This window comes from Halyomorpha halys, unplaced genomic scaffold (genome assembly GCF_000696795.3).
Source record: "Halyomorpha halys isolate HHAL.00 unplaced genomic scaffold, Hhal_1.1 Scaffold681.1, whole genome shotgun sequence".
Lineage (NCBI taxonomy): Eukaryota > Metazoa > Arthropoda > Insecta > Hemiptera > Pentatomidae > Halyomorpha > Halyomorpha halys.
Window position 1 is genome coordinate 85,103 of NW_027106347.1, and position 6,204 is coordinate 91,306.

A 6,204-nucleotide genomic window follows, 5' to 3' on the forward strand; every position below is an offset into this window, starting at 1 on the left:
GTTAGTTTTTGTTTATGTATACAATACTTCTATAAATTAGTTTTATTAATTATATTACATATATGCTACTTGTTTATATTATTTTTATTTAACGTTCTTTTATTTGTAATTTTTATTTTAGATAGGCAGTAGTACGTAAGTTTAATGTGATTATTTTCTTCAGTTTTCTCTCTCTTAGTATATAGCTCTGTACCAGACATCATTCGATTTATTTAAACATTATCAATTTTGATATAATATGGTAATGAATTAACATGTGGTAGTAGTAAGGTTGCAAACCATTACACCATTTGCAAGCAGGCGACGACGTACAACAGACCGCTGCTATCTGGGACGGAGCCCACAATTTATGCCATGGTCAACCCCTGCTCCCCCACTTCCCCCACATTACCCTCTCACACATGCCCCTAATTATCTCTCCACTACAACTGCATTATCCCTCCTGTCGCTGTCCTTGACAAGCTGAATATGTAACAGTCACGATTTATAGCTCCCATTCTGGGAAAGTACCACATCGCAGTCCATGATGGTTTCAATAAACCACAGATACCAGAAATCCTTGCATCGATGATTAATGTGGCGATACACTGATAAATACTCAAGTGTCCACTGATGGCATGAATAATATCAGGTTATTCCGGGACGATTTCCAAATGAAAGCCATCAGAATAGACATATTAGTGGAGATGGTAATATGAATCCTCATTTTGTTTCTGTGTGAAATATTGCCCTGCTATTGCTTTTGAATATAAATTTATGGTTTCGGTGGATTCCTTATGTTTAAGTACATTAAAGATCTTTTTACAGTCCTCAGGTACTAAATGTTCATGATTAAATACTATATAAAATAAATCAAAGTTAGGTTATTGACTTTCGGTGATGGTAATGTGAAACCCAACCAATTAAGTATACAAAAATTTATTTTTCCTCAAAAAAATAAAAATATACTGATTAAATACCAAGAATAGTCAATAATACATAATTATTTTCTTGCATCACATGATTTTTACTTTACAAAATAGAAAGAATCTGTACCGCAAAGATCCATGAAGATTTAGGAGTTGATTACTTTGTAAGGAAGTACTGTTACTAGATCAGCAGTTGTGCAAGGAGGTGATTTAGTCAGAATCATGCTCGACTGCCGGATTTTTATCCACTTAAGGATACCTACATTATGAGGTGGGGTGCATCCCAAAGGTCTCCCGACTCCATAAGGCACGGCTTGAAACAGAAAATAATTATTTTTCACAGCCGGATTGGAACCCCAGTCTTTGGAGTTAGTAGCACAAAGCCTTACCAATGAGCTAACCACTCCCAATTTAAACTTTAACTTAACTATATATGAAATCTATTATTATCATTAAATTAATCATTTAAGGTAGGTACTTGCGATTATACAGCTTTAGCTAAAATCATATCCTTACTGAAATAATCTGAGAGGTCTTAAATGTCAAATTAAGAAAAAAAAAGACAATTGAAAATTCGGCACTTATTTATAATAATAACAAACGAATATATAAAATATTAATATATAAATATAACTAAGAGCTGTAAAAAACTGAAATTAATTACTGTAGGTAGGCTATATACCTAGGGTTTCACAGCTACGTTTTGTCTAAAATCATATCATTTAGGAAATAGTCTGAGAGGTCTTAAATATCAAATTTAAAAAAAATAAAAGTAGAACACTGAAAATTGGAAACCTTTAATTTATAATAATAAGTAATGTTGATTTTAATGACTTTTTTGGAAAAGTCAACCATCTCTCATTTTAAAGATACAAATGAGACATTTGATAGAATAAGATCATTGATAAAAATTATCACAAGATAAAATAAATATTTTTTCTTTTCATGGTTGTAATGGCAACACTTAAATTATATATTGTATTATCTACCATATGAAATATATAATAAAAAGAAATATTGCCATCCTATAAAGAAATCATAATCAACAAATTGATGTTTTAAAACGAACAAGGATTAATTTAATCTTGAATTATTGTAATATGTGAAGGTTGTGTTTGGGATTCGCGTACTAGATTTATTCTTATCAAATTGAAAAAAAAAAAATAAATAACATTTCATTTACTCGTATTTTACCATCATTCATGTCATAAAATTTTAAAAAATTGTTGAATTCATAATTAATAATACATTTTGGAAGAGGTTTTCTAAATTAAAAACATTACTTATTAAAAAAAACAATAAACAATAAAGGAACTAGTCCACAACAATCAAATGCTCCAAAACGTAGCTGGAATCACAATACATATTGTAATTGATACAATTTATCTCACAAACATGTTGAATAACTTAAAAATAGTTTTAAATTTTTTAAAGTTTATAACTCAACAGGGGGTACAAATTTTAGGAGAACAAATCTTTAGGTAGCTCGACCTTCGTATTGAAATATCAAAGGGTTATTTATTAAAATCAGATTCTACCTACCTTTCACATACCAGACCCCTCAAATGGAAATTGCTCAAGAACACCGTTTATTTTGATTTCTCATATCCAAAACCCAGCTTATCTGAACCGTTTTTATTTTTCCATTTTACAATTTTCCCAACAAAATGATAAAAAATTATATTAAACAATGCCAAAATAATTCGTAAATATTATTAACTTGTAATATTTTTCAAATTTTGAATACATGTGTGTCCTAATTCAGTAGTATCTAACATACCATTTATTTTAAAAAAATATATACATGAACAAAAAAAATATATAATTTTTAAAAGAGTGGGCTGTGCAATGCAAAAAAAAAAAAAATAAATAAACCATGAGCATGAGAGGACAAAGCTGAAATTCGAATAATAAAAAAAAATATCTTACTTTGTTTCGCTTATTGTTGATACGGTTAGCTTTAATTCCAAGCTTTAAATAATCGGAAACAGGAACCAGGAATTTAAATTGTACTTTGTAATTTAAAAAAAAAAAGCCTTTAGGCTAAAACCTTCAATAGTAAAAAGAGAAAACTGTACCTAAATAATAAAAGAGTGAAAAAAATAAATAAAGGGAAAATCTTTTTGAAGACAAAGAAATAAATTATATAATAATAAATAGGGATTTCCCAGAAGTAAAGAACCATAACTTTTTTACCATAGAGGTAATAAATGAACAGGAAAAATTCCTGTTAGTAATGCTAAGCTGATCAAGTTCAGGGAATTATGGGCACAAACAAAATTATTAAATTGGCATATCAGATGGTAATAAATCAAACTAATATACAACAATCAAATAAACTAATGAGATCGGAATAACGAATGTTATAAACAGAATGTAAGTTATCATGTGCATGTATAATGAAATAATATTAAAAAAAACACTTAAATTTAGTATATAATACAAATAGTCATATATACAAAAATAATTCTAAAAAGAGGTGAAAATGCATTTATCGGAAATGGGAGCCCTAATCGGTTAATTAAAGTACAGAAAAACAGTTATTGAGTTATTATTGATTATTGAACATTTATTATTGATATTTTTTCTTTTTATTTAATTATAATTAAATAAAATTCCGTTGCACTTTAACATAGTTTTAGACTTGGCACTAAGGAGGGCCCAGTCCATAATAAGAAACCTGCACCCTACAAAATTTTCCCTATTGGCCGCTGACGACCTCTTCTTACTAGCTGCAAATGGCCGAGACTTCCAACATAACATAAATTTTCTCCAAGAAGAATTATCCACAATAAATATAACGATTAATCCGGTGAAGACTAAATATATGATAATTGGAAAGAAACCCCAAAGGATAATGAGGACAGGATAATGAGGGTACTAAGGGTTGGAGGACAGAGATTAGAGCAGGTCGAGAGTTTTAAATATCTAGGACCTCATCTCAATGAAAGTGGTAACATTGACGAAGAAATGGCCCAAAGAATTGGAGCAGCAGGGAAGATGTTCAGTATAGTCAAACGAGGTCTCTTGGGAAGAAAAGATGTGACAAAGGAAACCTAACTATTCGTCTATAAATCGACCTTCCTTCCTATTCTATCTTACTCTTCAGAATCGTGGACCATCAGCTCAAAACACAGGATTCAGCTACAAGCCATGGATATGAGGTATCTGCAAAAAATAGAAAAAGAGACACGGGGAGGCAGGATTCGGAACGTCACCATTCGGACTAGTCTTGACGTCAGACCGGCTGAGACCATGCTTGAGGAGCACAATGATTGTTTGGACATCTTCTTAGGATGGTTCCAGATAGAAGGGGCAAGAAGACTTACGAGACCCGCACAGAAGGGAAAAGACCCAGAGGAAGGCCTGGCATCTACTGGGAGGACAGTGTGGAAGAGAGGCATTCAGGATGCATGGAATGGAATGGAGATAAGAGAGTTGGTTCAAGAGAGAGACATTTGGGCCACACTCTATTAGGAGGAACCTCACACCACACTGCGGTAGAAGAGGGGATGATGATGATAATAATTTTTAAGAAATGAACATTTTTATCGTTTTTTCGTGATTTAGTAGGTAATTAGTCCCGGTATATTTTGTAAAAGGAACCGAGTTGTTATATTTTCCAAACAAACAAATTGTATATTACCATAATAAATTTGAGAATTATCTATTTTATCTACTGATCATACAATCAGGGCCATCCAGAACAGCCTTTTTATATTATAGAGATATTCTAAAATTAATTATAATTACTGACAATGCATTGTATTCGAGTGGTTGAGAACAGCTTTGAGTTGAGCAAATATCGGAAACGATTCTAAATCAGTGTCAATACATGAAGTTGAATGTAATTGAGTAATTACACATGATTGATTATTGTCTGTTATTTGTCCTAAATGAATGGGAGTTAATAAATTCCAATCGATTTGAATAATCATCACTTTTATTCATTGTGAAGTAGAAAGCTTGAACATTTCAAATGAGTGAATTTGATCACTGGAATTAATTTGGAAATTAACTAGGTAGAAGTTTATATATTACAGTTTCGTTTCAAATTGAAATTTCCAAGACATTGTAAATAAATATATTGGTCAATTGAAAATGTACCGTGTCAATATAAAAAATCTCACAACTTTCATTTACCACTCGGACATCCCCAAATTTTGTGTGTTCTTGTTGAAAATATCACTAACAAATTGTTTTTATTTTTTATTTTTTATATATAATGAATATAAATTTTTAATTACGATAAAATTGCTGACCTAAGAAGATGGTTGGTGGTGTAGAACACAAATAAGCAAAAAATTATTAGTGTTAACTTTTCTGCCAGATTTCTAGCCTTTACAACAGCTTCTTGGAAGAGGTGGAGAATTCAAGTCATAAATTTAGTCCCTACCCATAATAGAACAGTATAACAAAAGATACTTAATGCAATCGGAAGATCTTGGATGTATACATTTCCTATTTTTCTCCACTCGTATTCATAAAATTCTTAAATATTTTATATTTTTTACTATTACTAAAAATTGGAACCGTTAATTTTTTTCAAGTAAACGAAATTAAAAGTGTTTCAATTTTTTTGCAAAAGTCGCTGTCTCATCCCAGGTATATGCCCTCCTAAAATATGGAATTTCAATTTCGCATGACTTTTCTTTTTTGAGCTAGAAAGATGAATGACATCACAGACCACTTAATATATATATATATAGTAATTGACCGAATGATTTAAAATATGAAGAGGATGATCAAAAAGAACAAAAATAGTTAACAACTATTTCTTCATCGACGTTCCACCCAACTTTGTACAGCTTTATCAGTGCTAAAAAGGTACAAAAAACAGCTAAGAACATTCTGAAATAGTAATATAATAAGATAAAAAAAGGTGCATTAAGGTAGGGTTAAAATTATGTAAAAATGAGCGAAAAGAAAATTATATACAAATAAAAGAGAAGAAGAAATAAAATAGTATTATTATAACATAAAAAATGATAAGAATTTAAAAAGTTACGTAAACAATAAGGTTAAAAATGTACAGGAGATGCAATAAAACGCAAAAACAGAAAAGTAGATATGTGAAAGCACACTAAAAGACGGGAAATAAAGAAGTAAGTTGGGATTAAATAAAGGTTGAGAAAGGATAAATAAAAATAAAATTAATAATGATAATAATAAATGAGTAAAGAATAATTCAGGAACCACCCACCTGTTCAAGTTGTTAGCTTTAGAGACTTTGACAGTAAATCTACATTGATTTACTATTTTTAATTAAAGAAAAGACTTCGCCTGCTTCGAGGAG

General features: G+C 30.4%; 1 protein-coding gene across 1 annotated transcript in view; it reads right to left on the reverse strand.

Moving 5' to 3' along the window:
• LOC106685325 (neuroendocrine convertase 2) overlaps positions 1 to 6,204 on the reverse strand; it is a gene marked incomplete at its 3' end in the record, with an annotated part of 291,090 nt that overhangs the window by 75,829 nt on the left and 209,057 nt on the right.